This window comes from Dioscorea cayenensis, chromosome 19 (assembly GCF_009730915.1).
Source record: "Dioscorea cayenensis subsp. rotundata cultivar TDr96_F1 chromosome 19, TDr96_F1_v2_PseudoChromosome.rev07_lg8_w22 25.fasta, whole genome shotgun sequence".
In the NCBI taxonomy this organism is placed as follows: Eukaryota; Viridiplantae; Streptophyta; class Magnoliopsida; order Dioscoreales; family Dioscoreaceae; genus Dioscorea; species Dioscorea cayenensis.
This window is the reverse complement of record NC_052489.1, coordinates 10,571,430-10,591,389: the sequence shown is the minus strand read 5'-3', so window position 1 is coordinate 10,591,389 and position 19,960 is coordinate 10,571,430. Positions and strand designations below refer to the sequence as shown.

Sequence of the window (19,960 nt, the reverse complement as noted above, 5' to 3'; positions counted from 1 at the left end):
ATTATCTATATTTTGCTTTTAGGTTTCTACAAAAAATTTAGGGTTTTTGTCTGTAAGCCATCTGATATCTATCAGTTCGATGTCGGCAAAGATATAACTAAATTCTAAAGGATTACTTTCTTAAGTAAAGTTAGTACCTTCTCTGCTAAATATACTACATAGATCACTTTATTTGCTGTGTGATTACTTGCTACACATATTATATCTACTTCTTCTCATAATTTTAATTGTTGATACATATTTAACCTTTCTTTTTAACTCTGTCTCTAGTACAATATCTTGAATAGTGTTATATTTCTCCACTAATAAATCATTTGGATTTTATAGGTATTTTGTTAATTTTAAACATTTTAACATGATTTTCTTTAGGTCTTCCTTTTTCATAATATGTACTTTGCTTTAGTCTTTTCTATGTTTTGTTTCTTTATGCACTGTAGGTATGCTATAAAGATACATGATGTCTCTGTGAACAGGGCTTCATTATATTGTAAGGAAACTAAATTATTCTAGAAATTTTATACCAAATTTAAACCAATTAGCAAGACCATTGTATAATAAGATAAAGTTGACAGGAGAAAGATATTTTAATGATGAAGATATAAAACTAGTACAACAAGTAAAGGATAAAATAAGAAATTTTAAACCATTAGAATTGCCTCCCCATGTAGTTATTTAATCATAAAATCTGATGAACATCTAGGATGTTCGGAAGCTGTATTAAAAACCCATCACCAAAATCTCAATTTTCAACAATCAAACACCAAAAATAGCATATCATAATACTAAGAGAACAGAAAACAGTAATTAAGTAGAAAATTTTCAATGAATTAAGAAGAAAATTTCTTTGAAAAAGTACCTTTGGCCAATTGTGTTTTGTTTCGGGAAAAGCTCATCTATAGAAGGGAAGTCTGAGTCAATCACACTCCAAAACAATACATTCTTACACTTGGCTAGAACAAGCTCATAAAAAAACTAGTCAAAACCTGGAGAGAACGAGAGAAAAGCTTAAGCCTTGCACAAGCTCAAAAGTAGAAGAGAAAGTCTCTAATGGTGGTTTCAAGGTAAGATATAATCCTTGAGGGAACATAAGGAGAGAGTAAAGAAGAGAAGCGGCGAGTATGACAAGTGCTTGTGTGTTAAGAATGCGAATTGTTCCTTCCTTACGATGAGCATTACTTTCATCAGGTTTAAGTGTTAATACATGTGTATTTGTGTTCTTTTGGCTGAGTATTAAGAAAAGAAGCCAAAAGTAGATCGTTAACGTACTATTTGGTGGAATCTTGGAAGGAACAAATGCAAAGATACAAGTGGGGCTCTAAGATACGTGAATGTGTGCCAACCTCCATGTAGTCAAGGTAATACAATCAGTTCGAGGGCCATGAGGCAGTCACATTTGTGTATCCCGACTGTTCACAGCCGACCGAAAATCAGGTTTCCAAAGAATCCACACGGGCGTATGGAAATTCCCCATGCCTGTGTGGAAATTCCACAGGCCCGTGTGGAGAATCCACAGGGGCGTGTGGATGCTGGATTCCAACCCTATTTAAGCCGCGATTTAGCCCAGTTTTTGAGGAATCTTTTCACCCTTCCCTCCAACTTTTCTTTATCTTTTGGGAGGCCGTCGGCTAGGGGTTTGAGAGGCTTCTGGTAAGCCTTTGGAGTGGTTCTATGGATTTGACACCGTGCTTTGCTTGGAAGAAGGTAATTGGGGGAGTTTTCATCGGCATTGATCTGGCGAGGTGTGCCCTAGGCGGACAAGGGGACCTTTGGAGAAGATGAGGCTACTCCACAAGACCATCGGCATGAATACCGAGGGGGGTTTTCCAATGTATTACTTGTTTTTTACTTTTGATTTCATTACTGATTGTATCTTGCTCCATGGAGAGCTAAACTCCCTGGTGAGTACTTGGATTTTCTAAACCCTAGGATGTTATTATTTCTTTGACCTTTTATTACGCTTTCCTTAATTGATGTTTTAATTGAGTTTCAACTTTGAATGCTTGTTGAATGATTTCTCCCATAGAGTGACACTAGGGTTCACAGTTCATCTTGGTAACCTTTATGGATAGGTGACACGCCACAAGGGTTAGACAAAACTAGATTAGAGGGTTGAGAGGGTGAGTCGAGAGGTAGCAGAGTGTTCTCTTTCCCCTCCGGTGTGATTTATCCTACCTCCAATTCCTAGAGTTATTTGCGGTCATAATAGAGAGAAGAACTAAAGGATGAACTCCACTGGGGCTTACTTGCGCGAGCAACAGAGTGAACCGTTGAAGTGACTTTAGTTTCTGGGGCTTAATTGTGACTAGGTCTTTCACCAGGACCAAAGGGTTAGATCTACACATAGGAATAGAGTTAGTCACGGTTGACCTTAGGTTTAGGGCTGTGTGCTTTAGGATTTCCACGACTTATTAAGCATTAGTTAGGAAGTATAATGTAGGTGTTGCACTTGAAACATTAGTCCTAGGCGGAGCATTGTCCGAGTACCCCACTTCTAACGATTGTCATTCCTCTCACTTACTTGTGCCTCTCATTCTTGTTTCTTTTATTTCTGTTTACATCACATCTCATCAACCCAATCGTTATTCATCTTTACGTGGTTAAGTAGCAATTTTGGTATTTTTATTCCCTACTCCCTGTGGATACGACACCCCACTCATTTTGGCCACATATTAGCAAAGTTCATGAGACATCAGGGTCAGTATGCCAAGATCGGGGTCCTTTTCTCCAGCATGTACATCACTAGGCTCATCATTGGAATGGGTCTACGAGATGCAATTAGAGGGATTGAGAAGACAATCGTCCCTGTCCCCCTAAGTGTGGAGACGATCAGAGAGATGGCGAGCTACGCAGGTATGGATCGGGAGTGTATGTATTGATTGTCCCCATCCATAGATAGCTGAGGGCGGGGGTGACGCAATAGAAGGATCTCGTCATGCACAGGATCCTCAACCTGAGTAGATTGAGACTGAGGCATCTCCTGCTGTACAGGAGCCACCTCCGGTATGCATGTTCTCACCATCTCAAACCTATGATCTATTTGAGATGCTCGAGAGTACAGTAGGGGTACTACAGACCGAGATCGGCGAGGTTTGTGCAAAACAAAGGGCGTAACATATAGAGTTCATGGTGTGTTTCGACATTATACAGCAGCTACTAGAGCGAGACGCGGCATCATCACCAGTTCATGCACCGATCGATCCACCTAATCCACCACCGCAAGCAGCAGCAGCAGAGCCGGCACAGGATGACACCAACGTTCGACGCGTCTTGCCTTTCTTCCATTTTATTTTTCTTACTTTATTTCTACATTTTAGTTTGGACTTGTATACTCAGAAAGTATCTTCCTTATGAGTTTATCTTTTATTTTTGTCTCAAGCTGTATTTCATTGCCTTATCTTTTATATACTCGAGCTGCTTTTGCTTTTATTGAGCTTCACTGAACCCCCTTGTGTATGCGTGTAGATGATCTTCTTAGTATGAGACTTGAGAACTAGTCATGGGCATGACCAATGTGGGCCGTGTGTGCTTCACAACTATTGGAACTTTACTCCCAAGGATTTAGCTTCATCAAACACAACATTAGGAGCTAAGGGAGTATTGTTTCAATTTCCCACTCCCATATATTTACTTGGTTGCTATACTTTCTATTATGTTTGCATGTGTACATTGAGGGTAATTGATAAGTGCTTGTGTGATATGAATGCGAAGCGTTCATTCCTTATGTTGAGCATTACTTTTATCAGTTTTGTACATTAATATGTGTGTTTTTATGTTACTTTTATGCAGGTAGGGTTGTGAGGCCGAGTATGAAGGAAATGGGCCAATGTGGATCATAATGCACCTATTTTGGAGGAGATCTTGCTAAGGTTCAAACGCGAAGACATAGGACAGGTGTGAGATGCTAGAGTGTGTGCCAACCTCCTCGCATTCAAGTAAGTACATCCATTTGGAGGGGCACAAAGGCAGGCACACTCGAGCATTCCGTCTTATGCATACAAGAACAAGAACCCCACCAACATATATATCATTGAAGAAGCAAGTGATTCACGACGTGAACGTGTGCCCGTTTGCGTTACCCCGATGAAAGTATGGAATTGGGAAGTTATTCAGGTTGAAGACTGCAGCAGAGCAATGAAGCAACACTGTAGCAGCACTGTTCACAACCGGCCGAGAAATCAGAGAAACAGAGAATCCACACGGGCGTGTGGAAATTATTCACGCCCGTGTGGAAATTACGCACGGGCGCGTGTACCGTCGACGCCCGTGGAGTTGCCCGATTCCAGCCCTATTTAAAACCGATTCAGCCCCGATTTTGGTATTCTTTTCTCCATCTTTTCTCCAACTTGAGAGAGGGCTTCGGCTATGGTTTCGAGGGGTATTGGCCAAGATTTTGGAGAGGTTCTATGGCTCCGACATCGTCATTCCTTAGGAAGAAGGTTGGTAGGGGAGCTTCCGTCGAGGCGTATCCTATACCGGACGAGGGAATCCTTGGACGACGAGTAGAGGACTTTCCACAAGACCATCGACACGACCATCGAGGGGGTTTCTTTATGAATTCATTGCTTTTACGTTCGAATTTTTTTTATTCTACTTAGCTCCATGGAGAGCTAAACCCCTAGTGGGTACTTGGGTGATTGTGAACCCTAGGATGTACTCGTTTCATTGAACTTCTTTATTATGCTTTCAATAAATTGATGCTTATTGTGAGTTCCAACCTTGAATGCTTGATTGTATGAACATTTTCCCTAGAGTGACACTAGGGTTGAGAGTTCTTGTTGGTAACCTTGTGAGTGAGTGACACACCACGAGCGTTAGACAAAGCTAGGTTGGAGAGGGTTGAGAGGGTGAGTCGAGAGATACAGGAGCGTCCCCTTTCCACTCCGACGTGATAGATTCTATCTCCGTTCCTAGAGTTCTTTGCGGCCATAATAGAGTGAATGGTATAAGTTATGAACCTCTCCAAAATAGTACTTGGAGTGATAGATTCTACCTCCATTCCATAATGTATTAGAAAGAAGCACAAACTGCAAACGCAATCTATTTTGGCTTCTTTCCAACATACTTGTCTCCACAACCCTACATGCACAAAAAAGCACAAATTCACATGTATTAGCGATAAAATCTGAGAAAAGTAATGCTCATTGTAAGAAAATAATTCTTCGTATTACTAATACACAAGCACTTAGCAAACTGCCCCACACTTAAGCTTTTGCTTGTCCTCAAAAAAAAAATAAAACATTGAAGCATAGAAGAAGGAAATATTGAAAGTGATTGGCATTAGGTTCACCAAAGCATGCAAGGGAAGCATTCTACAAGTAAGGGGAATTTCAACACTAAATACGAAAAATCAATGCTCTAGCTAAAAACTCGAATCAAAAAGTACAACAAACCTGAAATCGTGTAAGTGTGTGTAGACTCACTCAAGTTGACCTAACGTATACTCCTCAAAGTTCTAAGCATAAGGGACTTATTTATATATAAAACAAAGCAAATAGACAGTAGTAGCTTCACACATCCTCTAAGGTAGCTCTTTTCGAAGCGGCCGCTAAGTGGTTTTCACACTTTTGAGGTGGTAGCTTTTTCTACCAGGGTAGTAGCTTTCACTCATCCCATGAGATAGCTCTTTCTCTCATTAGGGCATAACTAGTATTCAACTTATGAGAGTAGCTTCATACTTCATAGGTGGTAGCTATTTCCTCCCCAAATGCACAACCAAAACAAACATTTTTCATTCTTTTCCCAATTTTGTATTTAGCAAAATTAACACAACAAAGAGCAACTAAACTAGTCCTTAAACATCGAACTTGAGTTTCCACAAGGTTAATAAGCGAGTAGTGCAACAAGTGTCAATCGGCCAAAAATTCCTAAAAATTCAAGTAAAAACTAGAGCATGAGAACATTCAATGTAAAAAATTCTCCTAACTTAAGAATACAACCATTACGACTAAGGTGATCTGCCATTGGCTACGTGAGCATGTAATTTTAGTCAAAACTTGTGTAATGTACATGTGTAATGTGAACTCCCCCCACACTTAAGATGTACATTGCCCTCAATGTACGGATGCAAGCACAATAAAAAGTATAACATTCAAGATCATATGTGAAGGTGGGAAATTAAAACAATACTCCCATGAACTCTTAATAGTATGTTTGATGGAGCTATATTCTTTGAGAATTGAGTTCCAATGGGCTGTGGAGCACACATGGCTATGTGAAAATCACATTGACCGTGTCTATGACTATTCCTCAATTTCTATACTCACAATACCATCTACACGTATACATAAGGGGGATTCAGTAAAGCTCAACAAAAATAAAATAAAACTTAAGTATATGAATATAAAGTAATGAAATACAACTCGAGACAACAAAAATGAAAGGTAATCTCAGAAGGAAGATTCTTTCTGAGTAGTACAAGTCCAAAATAAAATACGGAAAATAAAACACAAAAACATAAAGAACTAAAAGAAAGACCCATCAAGTGTCGGTGTCCTCCGTTGTCTTTTGCTGGTGCTACTACTGGTGCTGGTTGAAGAAGGTGGATCAACTGGTACTCGTACGGGTGATGGTGGTGTTGGGGATGCCTGAGGAGTCCGGGATCTCATAACAAATGGAAATGTCATGTCTCTCTTGAGGATCTGCTGTAAAATGTCAGGATGGGTCATAACCTCAGAATGGTTCACTGCTTGTGTGGTATAAACCTCAGCAATCTCAGTCCGGAGTAACCCGACAGCACTCTTGAGCCTCTCAAAATGATCATAGTCTCGTGTGCTGCTAGTGGTGATTTGGTCTCCATCTTCTCTAGCTGCGGTGCAAGATCAGGCTGAGATCCCTCTACTGCGTCATCCTTAATCTCAGCTCCCTCTGGTGGGGGTATGTTCATCACATAAACTCCATTTCTGTAGTAACAAATCATGCCCATGAGTCACATAGTATCTAAGCCAAGGGGTGAGGGTATAATAGTCTTCTCGACCCCTCTGATAACATCAAGTAGATCCATCCCAATGATAAGTCTAGTAATGTAAGGATCGGAGAAGAGGACATTGATCCTGGCATTCTGTCCCTGATGCCGTAAATACTCAGCCAGGATATATCCTAGATGATGTGGCACGCTTTGAACCATTGAGTAGTGGTACAACAGCTCCTGTCGGATCAGGATACCGGTGCTGTCACCATGGCCATTCACCGACCTGCTCGGGGTATATTTTATTGTGCTTGCATGCGTACATTGAGGGCAATGTACATCTTAAGTGTGTGTGTGGGGGGAGTTCACATTACACATGTTCTATACTAATGCTTTCATTATATATGCTCATCTAGCCAATGGCGGCTCACCTTAGTTGCAATGGGTATATTCTTAAGTTTAGGGGAATTTTTAACATTGATTGTTCTCATGCTCTAGTTTTTACTTGAATTTGTAGGAATTATTTGCCCAATTGACACTTGTTGCATTACTCACTCATTAAACCTTGTGGAAACTCAAGTTCGAAGTTTAAGCGACTAGTTAGTTATTTCTTGTTTTAATTCCTTTGAAAAATAAGGGTGTCAATAATGGGTTGAAAAAAATAAAAGTAGATATGTTTTGTTTGTGCATTGGGGGTGGAAAGAGCTACCACCTATGAAGTATGAAACTACTTTCATGAGTCGGATACTAGTTATGCCCTAATGAGAGAAAGAGCTATCTCATGGGATGAGTGAAAGCTACTACCCCGGTAGAAAGAGCTACCACCTCAAAAGTGTAAAAGCCACTTTAGCGGCCGCTCAGGAAAGGGCTACCTTAGAGGATGTGTGAAGCTACTACCATCTCTTTTCTTCCTTTTGTACATAAATAAGTCCCTTGTAATTAGAACTTTGAGGAATATACGTTGGGTTGACTTGGGTGAGTTTACACACACTTACCCGATATCGGGTTGTTGTCCTTTCTTATTCAAATTTTTAGCTAGAACATTGATTTTTGATATTCAGTGTTGAAATTTTTCCTTACTTGCAGAATGTTTCCCTTGCATGCTTTTAGTGAACCTAAGGCCAAGCACTTTCAATATTTCCTTCTTCTATGCTTCAATTTTTTTTATTTTTTCTTGAGGACAAGAAAAAGCTTAAGTGTGGGGGAGTTTGATAAGTGCTTGTGTATTAGTAATACAAAGTATTATTTTCTTACATTGAGCATTACTTTTCTCAGCTTTTATTGCTTATACATGTGTATTTGTGTTCTTTTGCGCATGTGGGGTTATGGAGACAATTATAAAAGAAAGAAACCAAAAGTGGATCGTGGATGCAATTTGTTGATGAAATCTTAGAGTGAACAAACGTGAAGACACAAGTTGTTCCCAAAGACATGTGAGTGTGTGCCAACCTCCATCGTGCTCGAGTGAACATGCAAATTGGAGAGGCACAAAGGCACTCATGCTGATGTGTCCCGACTTGTGCAACACTAGCAAGATCTTCGTCAAATGTGATTTTATTGAAGACGCAACGCTATCTACCGCATGGATGTGTGCCCATTCATGTGGCCTCAAGGAAATGTGTTGATTTGGGAACATTTTTGGTGAAGTGCTATAGCAGTTTACTATAGTAAAGTATTATGTCAGTTTCTGTTCACATCGCGTTGAAAATTCGAATCCTGGAGATTCACATGGGCAGCACGAAATTTCCACACGCTCGTGTGGATGTCGGATTAGAGCAATATTTAAGTTACGACTTGAAGAATCTTGAGGAATCTTTTTCCAATATTTTTCACATCTTTTCCCCAACTTTGGAGGCACTCGCGGCTAGGGTGTGAAGAGGCTTTGGTAAGGTTTTTAGAGTCATTCTACGGCCTTCAACACTGTGTTCTTTCGGAAGATAGTTATTGGGGGAGCTTTCTTCGCCATCGATTCGGCAAGGTGTGCCTTAGGCTTAACGAGGGAACCTTTGGAGAAAACGAGACTACTCCACAAGACCATCGATATGGACTACAAAGGGGTTTTACTTATGCATTGCATGTTTTTACTTTTGATTTCATTATTGATTGTATCTTACTCCATGGAGAGCTAAACCCCTAGTGGTTACTTGGTCATGTAAATCCTAGGATGATATTGTTTCTTTGGCCTTTCATTATGTTTTCTTTAATTGATGTTCTAATTGAGTTCCAATCTTAAATGCTTGTTGAAGTGATTTTCCCTTAGAGTGACACTAGGGTTGAGAATCAATCTTGGTAATCCTTGTGGATGAGTGACACATCATGAGAGTTAGACAAAGCTAGATTGGAAAGGGTTGAGAAGATGAGTCAAGAGGTAGAGGAACTTCCCCTTTCCCTTTCGGTATGATTTATCCTACCTCTGTGTTCCAATAGTTCTTTGCGGTCACAAAAGAGTGAAGTGCTAAGAGAGCAACTCCGCAGCGGCTTAGTTGCAGAAGCAACAGAGTGAAGCGTTGAAGTAATCCTTAGTGTTGGGGCTTAATTGTGACTAGGGGTCTTTCGCCTGGACCAAAGGGTTAGATCTAGATTAGGGAATAGGGTTTATCACTTGCAGTCCCTAGAGCTTTATGCAACCTTCCACAGTGTGAGCCGTCGAGAGCATTCCTTTCCACCGAGGCATAGTCTAGTGTTAGTCACGGTTGAACTTAGGATTGGGACCGTGTGTTTAAGGATTTCCACGACTCATTAAACATCAGTTAGGAGATATAATGATCGGTTTTACACTTGAAGAAATAGTCATAAGGTGAGCAATGTTCGGGTGCCCTACTTTCTATCGATTGCCTCTCCTATCATTTTATTGTGTCTCCTTTTTGTTCTTTTTATTTCTATTTGCATCGATATTATTTACACGACTTTATATCATCTTTACCATAGTTAAATAGTGACAAGATCCCCTTGCGTATATCCCGCAAGTGCACGGGTTTGTCGAAGCAATAATCCCAGATGAGCGGGTATCGAATTCATAGAGAGTAGGGAATAAAAACACTTAATCCGCTTCTTAGCTATGTGAAAGATCAGTAGTGATAAGTGTGACAATGATTCAATTCTCAAAAGTAAAAACAACAAGTAAGAGAGCCCGAGTAAAGGAGGAGGTAAGGCAATCGATAAAGATGGGGTACTCGGATAATGCTCCGCCTAGGACAATTGTTTCAAGTGCAAGAACCATTTATTATGCTCGCTAATCAATGCAATGGTGAGTCATGGAAATCCTTAAATACATAGTCCCAAATCTAAGGTCAACTATGCCTAACTCTATACATGTCCCGGAGGAGAGATTAGATAACCTCTCAACCTCACACTCAAATAGAGTTGCAATGAGCTCTAGGGATTCCAAGTGATAAATCTCTTCCTAATTATAGACCTAACCCTTTGGTCCAGGTGGCCCTAACCACAATTAAGCCCTAGATACTAAGATCGCCTCAACGCTTCACTCTGTTGCACGCGCAACTAAGCCCCAGCGGAGGGTCATCGTTAGACCATTCACTCTATTATGGCCACAAAGAACTCGAGGAAGAGAGGTAGAATCTGTCACGTCGGAGGAAAAAGGTGACGCTCCTATACCTCTCGACTCACCCTCTCAATCCTCTCCAACCTAGCTTTGTCTAACGCTCGTGGTGTGTCACTTTCTCACAAGGTTACCAACAAGAACTCTCAACCATAGTGTCACTCTAGGGGAAATGTTCATACAATCAAGCATTCAAGGTTGGAACTCACAACAAACATCAATTAATTGAAAGCATAATAAAGAGATTTAATGAAACAAATACATCCTAGGGTTCACAAATACCCAAGTACCCATTAGGGGTTTAGCTCTCCATGGAGCTAAGTACATTCAAAGAAATAGAATGTAAAAGCAATGAATCCATAGAGAAACACCCTCGATAGTCATGTCGATGGTCTTGTGGAAAGTCATCTACTCGTCGTCCAAGGATTCCCTTGTCCGGTATAGGATACGCCTCGACGGAAGCTCCACTACCAACCTTCTTCCAAAGGAATGACGATGTCGGAGCCGTAGAACCTCTCCAAAACCCTAGCCAATACCTCTCAAAACCCTAGCCGAAACCCTCTCTCAAGTTGGGGAAAAGATGGAGAAAAGAATTCTGAAATAGGGGCTGAAATCGGCTTTAAATAGGGCTGGAATCGGGCATCCACACGGTCCTGTGGATTTTTCACACGCCCATGTGGAATTTCAACATGGTCGTGGGTAATTTCCACATGCCTGTGTGGATTCTCTGGAATTGTGATTTTCGGCCGGCTGTGAACAATACTGCTACAGTACTTTACTACGGTGCTCTGATACAATACCTGGCCTAAAATACTTCACGAGTCCATACTTTCATCGAGGTGACGCAAACGGGCACACGTTCACGTCGTGGATCGCTTTGCTTCTTTAATGACGGACAAGTTGGTGGAGATCTTGTTCTATGTGCATAAGTCGGAATGTTTGAGTGTGACTGCCCTTTTGCCCCTCCAAGTGGTTGTGCTAACTCAAATACGAGGTGGTTGGCACACACTCTAGCATCTCACACTGAACCTATGTTTTCGCGTTTGAACCTTAGCAAGATTTCCTCCAAAATCGGTGCATTATGATCCACATTGGTTTCTTTCCTTCAGACTCGGCCTCACAACCCTACCTGCACGAAAGTAACATAAAAACACACATATTAGTGTAAAACCCCGAGAAAAGTAATGCTCAACATAAGGAAAGAATGCTTCTCATTCATATCACACAAGCACTTATCAAACTCCCCCACACTTAAGCTTTTGCTTGTCCTCAAGCAAAAATTAAACATTCTGTGCATAGATAAAGGAAATGTTGGAAGTGCTTGGCCTTAGGTTGACCAAAGTGTACAGAGAGAGCATTCTACAAGTAAGGGAAATTTCAACATTAAATACAAAAAAACAAAGCTCTAGCTAAAAACTTGAATAAAAAAGGACAACAAACCTGAAATCGTGTACTTGTGTGAACTCACTCAAAACAACCCAAGGTATACTCCTCAAAGTTCTTAGTATAAGAGACTTATTTATCTACAAAAGTGACAACAATTTCAAAGATGGTAGTACCATCACACATCCTCTAAGGTAGCCCTTTCCAAAGCGGCCGCTAAGGTGGCTTTCACACTTTCGAGGTGGTAGCTCTTGCTACCGGAGTGGTAGCTTTCACTCATCCTATGAGATAGCTCTTTCTCTCATTACGGCATAACTAGTATCCGACTTATGAGAGTAGCTTCATACTACATAGGTGGTAGCTCTTTCCACCCAAAATGCAAAACAAACAAGAAAACTATTTTCTTCCTTCTTTTCATCATTCATTTTTTTTTTCAGAATTTAACACAAGAAAAAACTATAACTAGTCCCTTTAACATCGAACATGAGTTTCCAATAGAGTTTAAAGAGTGAGTAGTGCACTGATTGTAATTCGGGCAAAAATTCCTAAAATTCAAATAAAACTAGAGCATGAAGATATTCAATATTAAAAATTCTCCTAAACTCAAGAATACAATCATTGTAACTAAGATGAACCGCCATTGGCTATGTGAGCATGGATATCAATCAAGAACAATAAAAAGGATGTGTGCACTATGAAACTTCCCACCACACTTAAGATGTACATTGTCCCTAATGTACACATGCAAGCTCACTCATAATGGATATCAATCAAGAATATATGTGGGAGAAGCAATCAAAACAATACTCCCCTGACTCCTAGTGTCGCGTTTGATGGAGCAAAGTCCTTGGGAGTAATGTTCTGACAGGTTGTGAAGCTCACACGGTCAAGTGCCAAAGCACTTTGGCCGTGCCCATGAGAAAGTTTCAATTCCCATGATTACAAGACCATCTGCACGCATACACGAGAAGGTTCAGTGAAGCTCAATAAAACAAAAATAACTCGAGTATATATAAAAGATAGACAATGAATACAACTCGAGATGCAAAATGAAAATAAACTCAGAAGGAGAATCCTTTCTGAGTGAACAAGTCTAAAATAAAATGCAAAATAAAGAAAATACAGAAAAATAAAGTCAAATGTCGGTGTCACGCTCTGTCGGCTCCTCTGCTACTGCTGGTGGTGGGGAAACATAAGGTGGATCCACCGGTGCTGGTATAGGAGATGGGGGTGCCAGAGATGCCGAGGGGGGCTTAGGAGTTCTCGGTCGCAAGACAAATGAGGAGGCGACATCTCGCTCTAAGATCTGTTGTAATACGTCGAAACGTGCCATGAACTCTGTGTACTGAGCGGCTTGCGTGGCCCTAATCTCGGCAATCTCTGCTTGAGCCTCAGCCATCTCTGTCCGTATCATTCCGACCGCACTCTCGAGCCTCTCAAAGCGATCATGGGCTCGAGATGGTGAAAACATACGTACGGGGGGAGCATCCTCTCCGACCGAAGGTGCCTCGGTCTCCATCGGTGCTGACTGAGGCTGGGGAGCAGGCTGGGAAGCCTCGGCATGATCACCCTCAGCTATCACTGGAGCTTGTAGCACCAACGCATAAACCACTGTCCGAACTCTACGGACCATGCCCATCAATCTCAGTGTCTCTAAACTCAGGGGGGTAGGTATACTCGTCTTCTCAGCCCCACGAATCGAATCCAAGAGACCCATGCCCAGCACTAATCTCGTCATGTAGGGGCTCGAGAAGATCGCTCCTAGTCTAGCATAATGCCCATGATGTCTGATGTACTCTGCCATGATATGTCCTAAGTGAATCGGTACGTGCTGCACCATCGAGTACAAGTATAGAAGCTCCTGCCGGCTCAGAACGCCAGTGCTATCACCACGGCCATTCACCGATCTGCTCATGATGGCATGTAAGTATCGGTATGCAGGTCAGGAAAGGCACGTGGCCTTGGACACCCCTGGCTCGTACTGACCCTAACCACATAGCGCCCTGTAAGCTTTCTGCGGGGTCAAAGCTCCAGGATAATCAGTCGGTAACTGAGAGTACTCTCAGTGTCTGTGAATACCTCCTCATACAAGCCAAGCAGAACGGAAAACTAAGTGATGCTCAAGCTATAGTGGTATCCAAGTGCTCTAAACTGAATGGTGTCTAAACTGTGGAAGCTCGCGTACGATCTATCAAACTCGAATGATGATAGCACCTCCAGTGCAAACTCTCGGATGACTGGCTCTCTAATCGTCAATAATTGCTGCCAACCACATGCTGAAACAGGATCCTCGACCTCATCAGCGAACTCATCTCCCTGCTGTAGATCTCTCAGTATACTCGTGTCTAGGAATCTAGTCTGTCCGAACCGGAGTCTCGACAAGCATTCATAGCGAACCTGATGCTCTGGAATCGTGAAACTCATATCCTCAGGCTCAGGGGATGACTCACGCTGCCTCTTATCAGCTTGCTTCTCTGACCGAGATGCCATAATTTGCAAAATTTTAAACGAAATCGATCAAACAAGTTGATAAACTAATGCTGCAGAAATCTACACGGTTGTGTAGAATTTCCGCACGCCCGTGTGGATCCACGGGGCGTGAAAACCGCACGGCCGCACCACAAGAATCCAAAAATACAACTTAACAATACTTCTAACTTCGTTCTAAACATAAATCATCTTTCTAATGGGAGAAACGAAGCATTATTAACCAGATTCATCTATGGAAATCATGAATTAATGAAGGAAATCATAAATAGGGCTTACCGACGAGTTAAAGTGAAAGAACTATGAATCGGCCGAAAAACCTTGCAACAATCCTACCAAATCGGCGCTAGGAGGTCGGGGGTTGATGTGAAAGTGCTCCCAGACGAATGGAGGGAGTGAGGGAGAAGAGAAACGACTATTCTTTAAAAAGAACTCGCGCCTTTTGGCATTCTGTACATCCACACGGGCGTGCGGAAATTACCCACGCCCGTGCACCCCCACAGGAGAGCTTCACAGGGACAGGTGCACACCCCTGGGTGCTCTCGGGAAAAACTCTCACTGACTCTAAAAGCTCTCGCACGAGCGTGCGGAAAATACCCACGCCCGTGCGCCCGACCCACAGGGGCAGCCGCACGCCCCTATGGCTTCTCTAGACATTCGAGAAAAATCGCTAAGTGTTCCACACGCCCGTGCGGAAATTCCGCACGGCCGTGGGCATTCACAGGCCCAGCTCACAGGGGTGATCACACATCCTTGTGGCTTCTCGGGATGGAGAGAACTCCTCTGCTGAGTTTCGCATGGGCGTGTGCAAATTAACCACGCCCATGCAAGTTTCACAAGATCGCCCACAGGGGCGAGTTCACGCCCCTGTGCGCTCTTGGGATAATTTGACAAACTCTTCAAAAAATAACACGCCCGTGCGGAAATTACCCACGGGCGTGCGATATTCGCATGGTCGTTCACAGGGGCAGCCGCACGCCCTTGTGCCTTCTCTGGATGAGCTCGCAATACAAATACACGGGCGTGCGGAAATTCCACACGCCCGTGCATTTTCACTGGATGCCTTAGAAAAACCTGTAGGCTCTGCAGAAAGTTTCTGAACATGTTTACACACTCAGAGCCTGCCCTAGTATGCAAGTTTTACCAGCGAAAAACATGGAATAAAGATCAAACGAAATAACTTCACCAATTCCACATGAAAACACACGATGAATACTCAAAGGCCACAAGAAAATCTCAGCACAAGCTTCCAAAAATCAAGACACCAACACTTAACAAATTATTAATGCAAAAAAAAACTAAACTAGAAGATAAGAAACAGTAAACACTTGGGTTGCCTCCAAATAAGCGCTTGTTTAACGTCACTAAGCTTGACGTACCTTGTCTTACCTCACTGGGGTGCATAGATGAAGGTTGCCCTCTAACCCATGACTTGAAAGCATCATGTGCAAAGTCTCTTAAGGATAGAGGATGAATTATCTTGCTTCGGACCACCTAGCGATGGTTCATCCAACTCCTTCGGTTTACTGGCATCTCCAATAGCCTTGGAGTGTTTCAGGTGGGGTCTCCCAGCCCTCTTCATTTTCCGGAGCACCTTCCTCAAGATCCCCGGGGTAGATGGTACTTCTTCCGTCGAACCAAGCATCATTACTTCTTCATAATCCTCCTCTTAGTCGAACAAACCCTCGTATGGGTCCGGATTGAACATTTCCTACATGTATTCATCAACAATCTCATCAGTAGTGTCTAGAAAGTATAAAGTATCATTGAAATCAAGAGAATGCCGCATGGCTTCAGCAAGGCGGTATGTGAGCTTGTCATCTCCAACCCTCAAAGTTAGCTCTCCACCACCCATGTCAATCAATGCCTTGGAAGTCCGCAAGAACGGTCTCCCAAGTATCAAAGGTATATTTGCATCCTCATCGATGTCTAGCACTACAAAGTCAACCGAAAAAATGTACTTGTCCACCTTGACAAGCACGTCTTCAATGATGCCTCTCGGATGTCGCAGTGTTCGGTCCACTAGTAGCCCTAGGCTCGCCCAAGCCTAGCTTTTGAAAGATTGTAAGGCATAATGTTGATACTGGCCCCTGAGTCCGCCAATGCCATTTTCTCACCTAGATTGCCAATATTACACTGAATAATAAAGCTTCCCGGGTCTTTCTTCTTGTTCGGCATGTTTTTTTGCAATACCGTCGAGCATGAAGTATCTAAAATCACTGAAGCACTTTCCTCCAACTTCCTCTCTTTAGTCAACAAGTCTTTCAAGAACTTCACATACTTAGGCATTTGGGCCAATGCCTCAACAAAAGGAATATTAATGTGGAGTTGCTTGAACAAACTCAGGAACTTCTTGTACTGTTTACCCCCTTGATCATTTTTCAATCTAGAGGGATAAGGGATTCTTGGCTTGAAAGGTGAGGGTGCCACTTCTTTCTCTTTGCTTGTTCCCTCTTCTACCTCTATAACGTCGGGTGCGTGTTCTTTTGGCTTCTCACTCGGAAGCCTACCTTCAACCTCACGACCACTTCTCAAAGTGATCACCTTCACGTGCTCTCTAGGGTTGGTCTCTGTATTGCTCGGCAAGGTTCCATGTGGCCTTTCAGAGAGAGACTTCACAATTTGCCCCACCTGATTTTCAAGGTTATGCAAAGAGGCGGTGTGGTGGCAAAGTGTAGCCTCGACTGATTCAAACCTTGTATTTGCAGATTGCATAAATCTAGTCAAGTGCTTCTCTAAGTCATTCATTCGGGTTTCCAAACCTAAGACTCTGTTTTCCTCCTGAGGGGCTTGTTGTTGTTGTTGGAAACCCGGTGGCCCCATGGCCTTTTTGTGGACCCTGATTACTCCATGAGAAATTAGGATGATTCTTTTAACCTGGATTGTAGCTATGTCTATATGGGTTTCCTTGAGGTCTAATGCCATTACCTACAAAATCAACGTTCTCCACCGAAGAAACATCACCGATAGAGATCGGGCAATCGGAGAGAGCATGTCCTCCACCACACCCGGTACAATTAGTCACGGTCGCCACTCTATTTGAAGTTAGAAGATCTAACTTCTTACTCAAATTTTCCACTTGAGCCGCCAATGAAGTTACCGCATCTATTTCATGGAGACCGGCCACTTTTTTCTTCTCCTTAACATTCCATTGGTAGCTGTTTAACCCCATTTCTTCAATTAACTGACGGGCCTCATCGGGGGTCTTGCTACCTAAGGTACCTCGTGCTGTCACATCCAAGAGTTGCCTTGTACTTGGGTTCAAACCATTATAAAATGTCTGAACAATCATCCACTCCGGGAATCCATGTTGCGATCACTTTCTCAGGAGCTCCTTGAACCTTTCCCATATCTCAAATAGAGACTCCAATTCTGACTTAACAAAGGATGAGATCTCATTCCTAAGCTTTGCTGATTTTCCGGGAGGGAAATAATGGGCCAGAAAAGCTTCTACCATCTCCTCCCACGTGGTAATTGACGCTCTAGGTAATGAGTGTAGCCACTGCTTCGCTCTCCCCTTTAGGGAAAATGGGAAGGCTCGCAACTTGATTGCATCATCCGTCACCCTGTTTATCTTCAGCATATCACACACCTCAGGAAAGCTCTCTATATGACTATTTGGATCTTCATCAGCCAAACCATTGAATTGTGCGGATTGCTGCAACATGTGGATGAATATCGGCTTCACTTCGAAGTTCAGAGCTGCAATCGGGGGACGCACAATACTCGACTGTGTCCCCAACATTGAAGGTCTGGCATAATCGGCTAATGTTCGCTGTTGCTCATTCTATTATGCCATGTTTTCAGAATCTTCCACTTCCAAATCAGCTAAATTAGACTGTTCTTGCATAGGCTCTTTCCCTTTTCTTCTAAGTGTATGTTCAAGCTCAGGATCTCCTTCAATCAATATTGAGGTATTCCCTCGGGTCATAACCTGGAGCTGCACCCAAAAAGAAAGAAAAAAGAAATCATAACGATGATAGAATAAGAAGATATAAAATAGAATGTATGGTGAAATAGCTAAGAAAACAAAATGCAAAGTATCTCTAAACTCCTACTCCCCGGCAACGGCACAAAAAACTTAACAAGATCCCCTTGCGTATATCCCGCAAGTGCACGGGTTTGTCAAAGTAATAATCCCGGATGAGCGAGTATCGAATTCACAGGGAGTAGGGAAGAAAAACACTTAATCCGCTTCTTAGCTATGTGAAAGATCAGTAGTGATAAGTGTGACAATGATTCAATTCTCAAAAGTAAAAACAATAAGTAAGAGAGCACGAGTAAAAGAGGAGGTAAGGCAATCGATAAAGATGGGGTAATCGGATAATGCTCCGCCTAGGACAATTGTTTCAAGTGCAAGAACCCTCTATTATGCGTCCTAATCAATGCAATGGTGAGTCGTGGAAATCCTTAAATATATGGTCCCAAATCTAAGGTCAACTATGCCTAACTCTATACATGTCCCGGAGGAGAGATTAGATAACCTCTCAACCTCGCACTCTAATAGAGTTGCAATGAGCTCTAGGGATTCCAAGTGATAAATCTCTTCCTAATTATAGACCTAACCCTTTGGTCCAGGTGGAAGGTCCCTAACCACAATTAAGCCCTAGATACTAAGATCGCCTCAACGCTTCACTCTGTTGCATATGCAACTAAGCCACAACGGAGGGTCATCCCTTAGACCATTCACTCTATTATGGCCACAAAGAACTCGAGGAACGGAGGTAGAATCTATCACAACGGAGGGGAAAGGGGACGCTCTTGTACCTCTCGACTCACCCTCTCAACCCTCTCCAACCTAGCTTTGTCTAACCCTCGTGGTGTGTCACTCACTCACAAGATTACCAACAAGAACTCTCAACCCTAATGTCACTCTAGGGGAAATGCTTATACAATCAAGTATTCAAGGTTGGAACTCACAACAACCATCAATTAATTGAAAGCATAATAACGAGATTCAATGAAACAAATACATCCTAGGGTTCACAAATACCCAAGTACCCACTAGGGGTTTAACTCTCCATGGAGCTAAGTACAATTAAAGAAATAGAATGTAAAAGCAATGAATCCATAGAGAAACCCCCTTGATAGTCAGGTCGATGGTCTTGTGGAAAGTCCTCTACTCGTCGTCCAAGGATTCCCTTGTCCGGTATAGGATACGCCTCGACGGAAGCTCCCCTACCAACCTTTTTTCAAAGGAATGACGATGTCGGAGCCGTAGAACCTCTCCAAAACCCTAGCCAATACCTATCAAAACCTTAGCTGAAATTCTCTCTCAAGTTGGGGAAAAGATGGAGAAAAGAATTCTGAAATACTTACCGAGTGCTCTGATACAGTACCTGGCCTAAAATACTTCCTGAGTCCATACTTTCATCGAGGTGACGCAAACGGGCACACATTCACGTCGTGGATCACTTTGCTTTTTTAATGATGGACAAGTTGGTGGAGATCTTGTTCTATGTGCATAAGTCGGAATGCTTGAGTGTGACTGCCCTTGTGCCCTCCAAATGGTTGTGCTAACTCAAATATGAGGAGGTTGGCACACACTCTAGCATCTCACACCCGACTTATGCCTTCGCGTTTGAACCTTGCTGCTACAGTACCTTTTGCTACAGTGCCCCGATACA

At 42.5% G+C, this 19,960-nt stretch overlaps 1 non-coding gene across 1 annotated transcript; it reads left to right on the top strand.

Annotated features, from left to right (window-relative positions):
• Positions 1-17,635: 17,635 nt before the first annotated feature.
• Positions 17,636-17,742, top strand: LOC120250861. The gene has a single exon (XR_005533193.1). It is a non-coding gene; the product is annotated as a small nucleolar RNA R71 (small nucleolar RNA).
• The last annotated feature ends 2,218 nt before the right edge of the window (positions 17,743-19,960 follow it).